We start from the raw sequence: 14,513 nt of genomic DNA, 5'->3' as shown, positions 1-14,513 counted from the left end.
GCAGTCCTATATACGTATCTTATTGTATTTTTATATTTTTTTTCAATAGCAGGAAAGTTTTTATAATCTGTCAAATGTCCGTCGCTCGTGATGATTGAAACCACGTGCATCACTGCGCACCACTTGCTTTCACAACTGGATAAAAAACATTACTACTATACTAATTGTACAAAAATCGAAGCCTATTAAACAAGTTGAAACTGTACAAATAGTTGTTTTTTAAATGCGGGAAGGAAGGTGTGTGAAAGGGCGATGTAATTCTACTCCACATTAAGATAGTAACAATTACCAATCATAACATCTTTCTTTTACTATCTTTCAGATGTAGAGCTTCAGGGTGCATTATATCCCGGAACGTGGTGAAAGACACACCGGTGACAGAAAGGTGCGCTGCGAATATTGTTTTCAGTCACTCTCTCCTTTGATAAAGAAATGACGCACAATAATATCTTCCTTTTTATCTAACAGGTTGTGTTTCACAAATTGGCATCCTCCCACCCCCCAACACCTCCAAAGCGCAACGTTCGAGGATTCTGCGATGATGCGTAGCCATCGTAACGTCTGAGAAGGCTGCTTTGACACGTGGTGGACCCTCTTTGAACCACGCCAATGACACAAGGTGAGCAAAGAAGCTTGTTTCCGAAGCTAAGAGAAGTCACCTGTGGGCGGAGAGAGTGGGTATTGTGCAGCAGCCTGACTGCGTAGGAATGTACAATTACCTCCGGGCAGTGAGAATGGATAGGTTGCAACAGTGTGAGGGGCACATTTACAAGCCCCTTGCGCCACTTTTGCATCACTTTTAACAAGGGAAAAGTGATGCAAAAGTAGCACAAGGAGCTTGTAAATCTTCCCCTGAGTGCGCAAGAAAAGGCACTCACCTCCGGACTCTGGGAGTCAATGGGGTGCAACAGTCTGGGTACTCAGTAATAAGAACTCACGCTATGCAGTGGGAGTGCATGGGGTATAGTACTCTGGGAGAAAAAGAGCACACAGACACCTCCTTGCAGTGGAAGTTGATGAAATACAGTATCCTGAGTGTGCAAAGACATAAAGCAGAAATATACTTGTGCAGTTGTATGTACTCTGCTATTACTAACTCTATACTATCTTTCAGATCACTAAACTTGAGGATTCACTATGAACCAGCACGTGCTTGGACACACAATGGAGGCAAAAAGGTGACCTACGAAGATTTTCTCCAGTATTAACACTACCTCTCCTGCTCCATCTATTACTTTCTCTCTCACACACTTTTAATGTCATGTTTTCTCTCTTTCTCACTCTCTCTCACATTGTTTCTCTTTTTCTTTTAAAGTTATTGTCCTGCATAATGACGTGATCTCTCACCTAATTCTGTCTCATCTCTGAATCATTTTAAAGACCTGTTGATCCATACTGTAAATCTGGTGCAGTAGGCACTTCCGTACAGACACCTCTTCAACGCAGGCCTATAATTTGTGATCTTTGACCTCATTCAGTCACATCGATCTAATTTTAAACACTTTTTTTCATTTTTGTTTTGCAGGTTACCTACCCTCCTTCCATTGGAGTCCATTTCACATTTTGTTTATTATATTATATTGTTATGTTAAAGTTATGTTTCTAGTTGTTTATTATATTGTTATCTTAAAGTTACGTTTCTAGTTATTTATTGTTGTTTTAATAAAAGTTAATTTTTTTAAAGTATATACGTCTTCTTTTTCTGACATTTCACTCATATTTAGTGTAATAATCATATGCTTTGAAAACATGAAACAATTAAAAATAGAAATGATGTTTATAACTAGAAGTATAATACTGGGGCTAACTCTTTACTAGCTCTTTACCAGAGTCTGTAGCTGCGATTAACGGTCCTATGGAAAATTTTAAAAACTCCAGCACAGTAACTGTTTGGATCAGCAACATTGTGTGGTCAACTTGTAACCTGTGTGCTCACTTAAGTGTTCCATGAACTGTTACTATGGTAACAGGCAGTAAGCAGTTTGGGGGTATGGTTGAAAGGTACTGGCTGTACAGAAACTGTTATATTTACCCAGGATCCTCTACATGACAGAGAGGAAAGCTAATTAAGACAGAACATTGTGTAGCAGATTTACAAGCCCCTTGCGCCACTTTTCCCATGTTAAAAGTGATGCAATAGTGGCGCAAGGGACTTGTAAATCTGCCCCTATGTATACATTACGAGCAAAAGAAGTACACAAATCTTCAAATTCTTTATCGATCACAATTAGACAGTGTTGCTTCACGATTCACAATGCACTTCACTAAATACTTCGTGCCTATTTAAATGGGAGACGGTATTGTCAACATTACAAAACTTAGGGGCATATTTACAAGGACAGCGTTAAAATGGTCGCCGATTTAACGGCAGCAAACTCTGAACACATGGTGGCGCTATCGGCCAAACTTTTCAGAGACTCCGCGGCACAGCGAGCACGGCAGCGGAGGAGCCACGAACGCTCGCTGCTCCCTCTGCCTCCCTCCAAGCCGCCCTCTCCGGCCTTCCACCCACCACCCTCCCCGGGGGGAGCGACGACAACAGCAACAGTGGGAGAGGCGGAGACGCTGCAGGGGAGAGCCGCAACCCAAAAGCCGCAAGCCACCGCCACGAGCTACGCGCTGGTACACTCCACCACGCTACGCCTGGGCTATGCTGTGCCGTGCCAGCCAGGTTCTGAAACTGGGATGGTGCAATGAGCTAAAAAACGGTGTTGGATCTAGCCCTGATCTCTTGACTGGGTGAGAGTACTCTGCTTAATTCAGAGACTCTGTCCATCACCACCCCTTGTTGTAAATAATTTTGTCCACCCTAAGCGTGGAAGGGTATACTCAGATGTGAGTCCCTTTGCTCATTGCACCATCAGGATTCAAGCAAGCCGGGCCGAAGACGGCTGTAATGCCAGAAACCGGTCCACGGAAGCTTGTTTCCTTCCCAGTGTAAGAATTGGCTTTTGTAGTCTGGTCTGCCCTGTTCCCATGATGCACTGGGCCAGGGACAGACTAATTTGCATACAGCCAGGTTCTGAAACTGGGATGGTGCAATGAGCTAAAAAACGGTGTTGGATCTAGCCCTGATCTCTTGACTGGGTGAGAGTACTCTGCTTAATTCAGAGACTCTGTCCATCACCACCCCTTGTTGTAAATAATTTTGTCCACCCTAAGCGCTGAAGGGTATACTCAGATGTGAGTCGCTTGCTCATTGCACCATCAGGATTCAAGCAAGCCGGGCCGAAGACGGCTGTAATGCCAGAAACCGGTCCCCGGAAGCTTGTTTCCTTCCCAGTGTAAGAATTGGCTTTTGTAGTCTGGTCTGCCCTGTTCCCATGATGCACTGGGCCAGGGACAGACTAATTTGCATACAGCCAGGTTCTGAAACTGGGATGGTGCAATGAGCTAAAAAACGGTGTTGGATCTAGCCCTGATCTCCTGACTGGGTGAGAGTACTCTGCTTGATTCAGAGACTCTGTCCATCACCACCCCTTGTTGTAAATAATTTTGTCCACCCTAAGCGTGAAAGGGTATACTCAGATGTGAGTCCCTTGCTCATTGCACCATCAGGATTCAAGCAAGCCGGGCCGAAGACGGCTGTAATGCCAGAAACCGGTCCCCGGAAGCTTGTTTCCTTCCCAGTGTAAGAATTGGCTTTTGTAGTCTGGTCTGCCCTGTTCCCATGATGCACTGGGCCAGGGACAGACTAATTTGCATACAGCCAGGTTCTGAAACTGGGATGGTGCAATGAGCTAAAAAACGGTGTTGGATCTAGCCCTGATCTCTTGACTGGGTGAGAGTACTCTGCTTAATTCAGAGACTCTGTCCATTACCACCCCCCCTTGTTGTAAATAATTTTGTCCACCCTAAGCGTGGAAGGGTATACTCAGATGTGAGTCCCTTGCTCATTGCACCATCAGGATTCAAGCAAGCCGGGCCGAAGACGGCTGTAATGCCAGAAACCGGTCCCCGGAAGCTTGTTTCCTTCCCAGTGTAAGAATTGGCTTTTGTAGTCTGGTCTGCCCTGTTCCCATGATGCACTGGGCCAGGGACAGACTAATTTGCATACAGCCAGGTTCTGAAACTGGGATGGTGCAATGAGCTAAAAAACGGTGTTGGATCTAGCCCTGATCTCTTGACTGGGTGAGAGTACTCTGCTTAATTCAGAGACTCTGTCCATCACCACCCCTTGTTGTAAATAGCCGTGAGGTGAGGCGCTGCGAGGGGGGCAGCGAGAGTCTGAGGGCCCCGCGAGAGAGCCCCTGTGCCATCTGAGCCACCTGAGCTGCAAGAATCTAACAGGGCTCACCCACCCCTTATCCTCTACCCCCTTGCTCCCCAGCCCCTCCCATGCATCTGTTGGTGCTGTTGGTGTATGGTGTATGGTGTATGGTGTATGGTGCTCTGTGGCCGGGGAGCCAGCAACCAGCAGCTGGCAACCAGCGACCAGTGGTGCTGGGAGAGAGTAGGGGAGTGACCTACTGCAAGCGGAGTGAGATTGCTCCTGTCTACCTCGCTGGCGCGGCTGGTTGGCAGGAGCTGCTGTCCCCGGAAAGAAGGAGTTACTTGCCAACCTCCAAGGGCCCAAGGCTGTGGCAAAAGGCCGAGGCCCGTCCTACAGAAGCAGCAAGAGCTAGAGCAAGAGAAAGAGGCTTCACGAGAGGCATATACAGGTGCTCACAGGAGGCACGCACCAGTGGTTTATCCCTAGGTGTCAGACGGAAGCAGCAACTTAACCACAAATACCACAGTAATTAGTTAAGGACCTAGCTCAGTCAATCAACAGTAACTGACTTTTGCCTTTTCCACCGCCAGACCCTACAGACCTTACCAGACTCTACCAGACTTGACCACTGAATTTAGGGGCGCTGGGCTCAAAGGGCTCTAGGGCTCAAAGGAATCAGCGCAACAAGGGTGTCGACGCTTGGGCAAGGGCAAGGGTATTACCCTGTGGAAAGATAAATAAATAAAAGAACCGGGAGTGGGAACAAAAGCAGGAAGACAAAAAAGATCACCATGAGATCTGGGGGATCTAGGGATCCCCACGTACCCCTGAACCCTACCAAAAGATCAAGGAGAGCAAACAAGGGCAATAAGAAACCCAACACAGACCCTATGAGTGCTGGCAAAGACAAACTGAAGAAAGGGGCGGTGGAAGGTGAAAAGGAAGGATGGGGAAACGAGCGGCTGATCCACCTGACCCCCTTTCTCCCAGGTTATCCCAGCCTTGAACTCTCTCGAAACCTAAAAAGGGCCAAGCTTCCAACCTAAAATTTATACTAAATTCTCATTCATAAAGGACGCGGGTTTGGTCCTTTGCTTGAACACCCGGCAGCCCAACAACCTGCCAACTCCGATACTTCCAGTTTCCTACGCATCGGAAAAAGGGATTCAGACAGTGCAAATGAAAGAGCCAATGAGAGGGCTGAAGAGAAAGCCCCCTCCAGTGGCAATGGATGACGAAGACGGGGAAGGGGATGAGAAGAAGAAGAAGACGACAGCGACGACAGGGATTGCCCTGACACTACACAGACTGAAAACCACAGTGGAAACTACAGCGAGTTCTACAGAGGGGTGTCCCTTACGACAACCATCAGGAAGGGGGGCCCCGATTCGGATCCGGGCTCAATCCCGGCCCATGTGCACGAATTAAAAACAAAGGCATTCATGAGCAACCAGCAAGATACTATCCAGAGTCCCCTGAGCATGGGTTCTATAATAAACAGGACCCAGAAGGCCATCACCATACCACTGGGAGTAAAATGCTCCCCCGAAGACCGGCGCAACATCGCCAGAGACTCGGAGGAAAATCCAGGGATTGAAGTGGCTCCTAAGGCCCTTAGCGTACCTGACGTACCAGAAGCCCCAGTAATACTGGCATCAGTATCCATCAAATCAAGTAACTTGAACTCGTGGGCCCAAGGTCCTGTAGAAAAGGCAGGGCAAGGCTCCCCCGGTCTGCCACAGGACCTCACGTCAGAGATAAACACACCCTCAGCACAAGAACTGAGGCAAGAGCAACCAGAACGTAGCAAGTGTACAGGGACGACTGCAGACCAAGATGATAAAACAAAGGGGTAGCCTCTAGCCACTCCACCAAAAGCTTTGGCCCCAGAGGTCTCGTATCACACGCAAGAAGAGTGGGAAGAGTTGGTCGCCTTTTACACCTCACCGCCTCATGCGGACAGAAAAGAAGCTGCAAAAAGCCCAAAATGCAATGCCTCGCAACTCAGCACCATGATCCCAATACCGCAAGCTAAGGAAGACATATGGGAATCTCTTTTGCATACAATGCAACTGTCTGTTAAAGCCATCCAATATCAATTGGATAAAATGGACCTCCAGTTAACAGGCCTACACTCATTATCAGTCTTCGTCTCCAACATTGCTAACAAGCTAGCTGAACTGAATAATCTGGTCAAAAGGACACAAGAGGAGACAGCATTCATACAATCAAACTGTCCAGGCATAGCAATCGTGGACAAGCTGGCAACACTCCCTGGAACAATGGATAACCTCCTTACAGGTATAAGGGAGGCTGTCAAAAACGGTTTACCAACGGTCAACTTGAGAGGAAAAATAGTGAATGGCAAACAAACAGCAGGGAAATTATGCCACCATCCGAGGAGCTCCTCCTCCAAATACAAAAAGAAAAGTTGACAAGTGAAAAGGAAAATGCAACGCTACTAAGAGCACAAGTACATACCAGGGAAGGAGAAACCCTAGTATCAGCAAATAGTGACCCAGTTCCCACCCGGGAACCCGACCAAAAGGATGCCCTGTGGGATCATGGGCGCTCCCCAAAGCGGGGTAGAAAACAGAGGAGAAAGGGCCGTAAGTTAAAGCTAGGCACTCTGGCTGAAGGCAAAGTTAAGAACAACCAAGTCAGCAGTCTGCTTTCAGACCCAATGCTTGACAAGTCGGCTCCAACGAGCCCCGAGACAGACAAGGAATTGGACTCAGGCCCCTTCCCCAATCAGGATCAGAGGCCCACGTTCCAAAAGAAAAAGAACCGGAAAACAAAGACTTCCACCACGACGACTTCCCAAAAAGTTGACGGCCCGCCCTGAGGAGCAGCGTAAAAGTTTTAAAATCTAATACCAGCGAGGGGCCGATCGAATGTGGGGAAAAAGCTATTATTCATTTGAGCCCCAAAATAAATAAAAAAACACCTCCCAATGTAGGCAACGGGGTACAATTAGACCATTCCCCAGAAGCCACATCAATGGGAAGTTCTCCAAACCAGGTTTTAATAGGAGCAGATGAACCAAAGTTCCCTGTCCAGAGAATGCCAGTTGAGGATTCCATCAGGGTTGAGACCATCGCCACAACCACGCTGAACGGCCCTAACAGGATAAAGGTGCACTCAGGCAACACTACAGTTTTATTAATCCCGGAATATACATCAAGGGGCGTTTTTGACATCCTAAACAGGGGCAACATTCTACACTTGCTAAACTCCATTGATAGCTTAACAAACTTATCCACCAATGATCTGGTCTCAGTGGAATTCACATTCTCACCGGAACACCCAGGGGTGGAAGTTACTAAAACAGTATGGGCCACAACAGAGTTGGCTGAGAGCGTGCTCAATGAACAAGCGAAGCTCAATAGCTGGGGCATAATACTTCGCCCATTTATAAAACCAAGATATCCAGATCCCTTGGCATGTGACTTCTTACATCGGAACGCACAAAACCAGGCCAACCAGGACCTTCATCCACTCTCTGTATTGCGAGGGGCTTGCAGCAACACCCCGGTCGGATTAGAACAAAAAGAACTAGGCGTTAGAAGGCATTACCCCGTGAAAGAGCGATCTAACTTAGACTGGACATGGTTGTGCAGGACTATAAATAATAAACCGGAAAAGCACTGACATGACAAGCCCGTAACTGGGAAATCTTTCAAAAGCCTCAAAATCTGCTCCTGGAACATCAACGGCATCGGGGATAAGCTTATGGACTCAGAACTAAAACTTTACATGCAAAGCTTAGACATCGTAGCTCTGCAAGAAACTTGGTCAGACTCTCCTCCACTACTTCCAGGCTTTATCCTGAATTTTACTCCCCCAACCCAGTCTGCAAGATTTGGCCACATAAAAGGAAGCCTTGTCACATACAGTTCATTAAAAAGCATGCGTACAGCAGTGCCGCTACGATACAATCTAGACTCTCCGAATGCAATGCAAGTATTACGAATTTCCATTTGAGACCAGGGAAAGGCGGAGGAGATAATTCTAATAAACCTTTACCTACATTCCCGAGGTAAGAAGCAAGGAGCCCTGCAATTGAAAGAAGAACTCATAAAGCTTCTAACTGCAGAGAATACAAATAGTCTGATTGTCAGCGGCGACTTCAATCAGAACATTCTCAATAAATCGGCAACGGAAGTCAGCACCGTTGACGACTCATTTCCATTGGAACAATATTTTCAGGATAACTCCTCAGGGGGAAGAAGTACAAAAGCAGCACAGCGACTTCTAGTAACACTTGAAGAACATTGTCTTAGAGCGCTTAATGGGAGATTCCCAGGGGATCGTCCCCAAGCAGCAACATTCCATAGTACAGCGACTAGTTCAACAATTGACTTTACCTTCCTCTCTGGTAATTTGTTTCAAGTGACAACTGATTTCCATATCGGTTCAATTGACTACAGTGATCACTTACCACAAGAAGTGACACTAGAGGCCTTTACAATACTAAGACCAGTACGCGCTATTGGGCATGAACTAGTCTTTACAACAAACGACAGGCGTGTAAAGTGCAGAACAGATGATCCTTCGGGCCTCCTGCTCTATGCCAAGCAAGTACTTGGCGAAACCCAAAATGAAACAACGGACCTAATTGCCAGCTGGGAGTAGTTTACAGAAACATTACGTAAAAATATGGGAAAAACACAGAGGAAAAACCAACTTGAAGGAGAGGGCAATGCTGTCAATGAAACGCGGTACCATAATCACGCCTTTACAAACAATGCTCACCTATAAAATCTAAAAATTATTATCGGCCAAAAGTTACGAAGGACAAGGACAGACCCTGATGCCAAGGACGAACGGAGGTTGTTAAAGCGAGATCGCAGGAGGCTGGTCTGGCGACTTAGGCGAGAATCAGAAGAGCCCCTGTGGGCCAAACTCTTATATGACGCTAAATCAAACAACAGCGCCCAATTCTGGAAAAAGATCAATAATTTGTCTATGGTAAGGAGTCAAGGCATTAATTCCTTTGTCCCAGAAGATGACTGGATAACCTTCCTTAGCATGCACTTCAAGGGTACTGAAAGTAACATCCAAGGAATCTCCAAACTCACAAAATGCACTGAGGATCAATTGCCATGAGCTCCAGCAGCCAGACCAGACAATTGTAATTAAGAGTGCACTGATTTGTAACAGAATCTCAAAGGGAAGACGCGAGGGGGCCCCGGGACCAAACGGGATCCCACCCATTGTGTTCAAGCAAGATCCCGAGTTTTGGGCAGCTGCCCTTAAACCAATGTTCGTCAAGATTCTGCAGACATCATTAATTCCATCTTCATGGAGGGGAGCCATTATCTCGCCCATCTTCAAAAAGGGAGTCCAAAGCGACCCAAAAAATTATCGGCTAGTGGCTCTGTTCGATAACGAGGCAAAATACTTTGCGGGTCTGCTTCTAGAGGAACTGTCATCCTGGGCAGCTGATGTCTCAGCAATCCCATACAACCAAAAAGGCTTTTGCAAAGGCATGGGAACTACTTCCAATATTTTAGCACTTTCTTTATTAATTGATGCAGCCCATGAAGCGAACCATCCACTCTACCTGTGCTACATCGATTATAGCTCGGCTTTTGATCATGTTGACAGAAACCTTCTGTGGGAAAAGTTATATAAGTTGAACATTCCCCCGCTGCTTTTAAACCAATTAATTTTTTTACATAGCGACACATGGGTGCAAGTTAGGCTGGGCACCGGCGACCATCTTACAAGAAAGATTCCAACTTACACAGGAGTAAAACAGGGCTGTGTACTTGCCCCAACACCTTTTAATCTTTTTATGGGAGACCTATCCAAACTGTTGAATGATTGCAATTCGCACGCTCCAAAACTAGGGGGTTCACAGATCTCAAACTTATTTTACGCAGACAACTTGCTACTAATCAGCCGGACCCCGGTTGGCCTCCAGCGGCTGTTGGACATTACCTCAAGATATTCCGCTGCCAACAGACTTACTATCAACCGCGAAAAATCAAAAGTTATGTGCATTAATCTTTCTAAAAAGAAAGCAACCCGAAACTGGCTCTTGTCATCCAGAAAGCTAGAAAAGGTTTGCGAATACCGATATTTGGGGGTCATCATAGACCACAAGGGCAACTTCACACCACAATGCGAAGCCATAAAAACGAGAGGATTAATTGCTGCGGCTGCACTCAGAAACCTAAAAAACACAGTTTCCGGCTCAAGCTTACTTCCTCTTATAAAGGTAATAGAGGCAGTTAATCCCAGCCATCCTTATGGCAGTGAAGCTATGAGAGGGAGGGACGCTCCATTATTAGATAGAACAGTGGCAAAAGCACTTTGCATGATTTTCGGCCTTCCAAGGTATTCATCGCCTGCCAAAATGAGACTAGAGTTCGGGTTACAAAAAGAAGAGCTGGCACGCAAGGGAGCCTATATAAAAACCTGGCACAAATTAAGCAGGGGAGACTCGATTACCCTAAATGCTCTCCTGTGGAAGGAACTTCAGAATAAAGAAACATGTCCGGCAAGGAGGTACTTGGAGGCAGCCATTGAGGACCTTGGCTTCCAGCAACTCTGGGCACTTCCAGTCTCTACAGCAGCCTTCAAAAAGGTGGTCAACAAGACAGTACGGAAAGAATCATTGCTGCAGGACAAAGCCGCTTTAACAGAGCAGGCTCATGGCTGGCTTACAGTTCAATCGTACACCATGCCCTTGCCCCAAACCTATTTGCAGACAGGTTTTACTAAAAAAATAAAAGAGAAATTCCTGAAATTTCGCCTAGGGCTACTGCCATCAGCGGCCCACCTACCTCCATGGTTACGACCACACTCACCAATAACATGCCGATTTTGCGGGAATGGTGAAAACATAGTCCATTTGATCACTACCTGTACCGAGCTCATCCAAGATCGACTCGTCTTTTTGCGGCCACTTTTTAACTTCCGCAGGATACGGACCTGCAGGCAAGCAGCGCTGGCCTGCCTCAAAGGGGATGACATCCAACTGAGCTGCCGAATGGTTAAATTTCTTGAAACAGCTGAGGCTCGCTTCAAAAGTTTGAAGGACCTGAAATAATCGAGTAGTACCGTAAATGGTCCAAAGGATGATGTCAATGGTACCCCAGAAGACCAACCCCCAGAGTGACACGTTTGACTCTCCCTTACATTGACTAGTACGGATTATACAATAGGGACATCCCGAATTGTTATTATAATTTAACTATTCTCTCCTGTACTTTTTCGGCCATGCTTTTATTAATGTACATTGTTGCAATGATTTTAATTAATTATGCAAATAAAGTATCTTTTCTTATCTTACAACAAAAACGGCGATAATGGACTTCAAAATCCTTTGTTATCTTACAGGAAGATTTTTTCAACATTGCTGTTTGCTATGCAAGAGTGAGAGCCGAGGCTCTCGCCCTGCCATAGCAAACATGGGGGCATATTATCAAAGACAGCGTTAACATAATCTGGTGTGAACCTGGGCTTCTATTGGAATTCTCACGAATTCTCAAAAAACTATTATTAAGCCATTATGGCCGCTTTAACAACACTTTCCTAACGATAAAGCGACGATAATTTTAACGCTGTCCTTGTAAATACAGCGATAATTTATGTTCGCAAGTGAAAAGCTTATTAATATAAGACTGTGGACTCGCCCCTCTCGATGGTGGGGAGGATATCTTGGATTAAGATGAATATACTGCCCACATTTTTATATTTATTCATAAATATCCCTTACCATCCGGGGGCCTTCTTTTTTAATACGCTTAAAACGCAGCTGGTGTGCCTCATATGGGGGGGGTAAGCAAGCACGTTTGAAGTTGGCTAAGCTCATGCTGCCATATCATTTGGGCGGGTTCGACATCCCTAATTTTGAACAGTAATATTATAGCACGCAGGCACACTTCGCGGTGTATTGGTTCCATCCGCCTCCGTTTATGCCCCATCTAGCGGTGGAGGATGGGTATATGGCCCCGGTCCCACCGTCAAGTTATGTGTTCACGCTACCAAAGGAAAGGGAAAGAGACCCATCCACGGTGGACTGCAAAGTTAAGGCATGGAACTGGTTGGCGCGAGCTGAGGGGATAAAACTGATGTACTCCCCTAGGGTATCCTTGAGACACTGCCCATTTCTGCCAGTTACGACTGAAAAGATAGGTCTAAACTTGCTAGAAAGACTGCAGTACAGGACCTGGGGAGATCTGTATACTGGGGGAGAATTCCGTACAAAGGAACAGTTTTTTGGGGAGTGCGAACACTCATTCATGGAGGTGTTCCTTTACACTAGACTTAAACAGAGTGTTAGGGCTACAACCCCGGAATTTCCGAAAGAACCGGAGACATTCACATTGCTTCACTTAATGCTACATACTGACGCTCCCACACATGTTATTTCTCCGTTATATAAGCGGGTACGTAGCGCACCCCCCTCACCCGGTAAGGGCCAGACAGGAGTGGGATGAGGACCTTGACAGCCCCCTGACGACCAGTGGGAGGCGGCTTGCCTTCAAACGGACACGATATCCGGCAACAGCAGGCTGCGATTACTGCACTATAAGTTTTTACACCGACTTTACCACACCACAGCGAAGTTGCATAAGCTACACCTGCGGGAAGATGACAAATGTCTGCGCTGCGGTCAGGGCGGAGCGGCCTTTATGGATTTGGCATGGGGGTGCCCCCGGGTAGCCACTTACTGGGAGGAGGTATTTATGGGACTGACTCGTATGCTGGGTATTCAGATTGAACCAACCCCTCTTAAAGCTCTGTTAGGACTGACTGGCGACATAAAGACACCACACCAAAAATTCCTGGCTCTGGGCGTGCTATTAGCACGTATACAGGTGGCCTGCAGGTGGGGCAGAGGCACAGCGCCTACATTTAAGGCTTGGATCCTTGATATGTCCACTTGGCAGGAATACCTTCATGTGTATGCAGAACAATTGCCGCTGAAATCTCTTCCCAAGGATATTTGGGGACCCTTGACGACTTATCTACTGAGTCAGCATACAGATGATGAGAGTGCGGAGGCAGACAGGAGGGATATCTAGGAGATGTGAATTTGTTTTGGGATGGTATAGGGAACAATGAGGTTTACATAGATGTTGTGGGTTGGGGCTTCATGTAGGCCGTAGGTGGGAGGGTACGCTCAACGGCAGAAATTGAACATTTGCTACTGCTCAAGAGACATTGCCTTGCTTGATGAGGGGACTGCCAATTTTCTGAACTTCTATATGGCTATACTGGTCGAACTTGTCTCCTATTGGTTGGAGTTTGGGGGGTTCTGTGGGATGGGTAGGCGTGGGGAAGGATAGAAGGGGAAAGTACATCATTGCTACTGTATGTATGGAGTTGATTTAAACTTGACGATTGACCATCTGCATTGTTTTGTACACCATGCCCTATTGTACAATAAAAGTCTTTGAGACTTTAAAAAAAAAAAAAAAAGACTGTGGACTCAACATATCAATCCACCTCGCATATTACACATGCATAAGTCTACTTCAGAACAGATGTTAGGATCCGACATAAACCGCAATTTGCAAGAGTTTTCCTATCGGTCCTCAAATCCAGGGCCGCCTTGTAAATACAATGCTATTGTCATACCTCCCTCTTCCTTTTTATATTCTCATAAAAAAATGCCTACCGTGCCACTGAGAACACCTACATTGCAACTCATTGGAGATACGAGGTGAGCCCTTAGCAATCCAGCTGCTAACATGCATCAATGCATCCTAGCGTCACCTAGTAAATAGGGCAATATAATTTTCACTGCATTTTTGGTTGTTTTTTTTAAATTGCGGCGAAATGGCACTTGTTAATATGCCCTCAAGTTTGCTATGACTCAACTCCTGCCCTGCCACAGCAAACAGCAGTGTCCCGGGGATAGACACCCCGAGACACAGCAGGAGCCGCTCCTGTGAGATGGTGTTCCCCAAGGCTTTCGACTGCTCCAGAATGGAGACCACATGGCCACCGCCCAAAATATAAAAAGCCCTGGAGGGTGGCTTGGACGGACCTTTCAGATCCCTCAGCCATTTATTTTGTAGCACCGAGGAATAGTGGTCCCCGGGCTACAGGGCCCCTCTGAACCCCCATCAAATGTAATATTTTAGAACCCAGGATTTGGCCCTTCCTTGTAGCTAATTTTTGAACCAGCACAGGAGGCCCCGCTTCGTTTTTTTTTTATTACGGCAGATCCATGAACCCAACGCACATTTCTCCATTTCCACCCCCCCAAAAAAAATGTGGGACCCCCTAAGCAGGTCTAGATGAAGAAAATATTTCTTACATGCCCCCTTTATACGTG

Source organism: Lissotriton helveticus, chromosome 3_1, assembly GCF_964261635.1.
Source record: "Lissotriton helveticus chromosome 3_1, aLisHel1.1, whole genome shotgun sequence".
NCBI lineage: Eukaryota > Metazoa > Chordata > Amphibia > Caudata > Salamandridae > Lissotriton > Lissotriton helveticus.
This window is presented reverse-complemented; position numbering follows the sequence as displayed.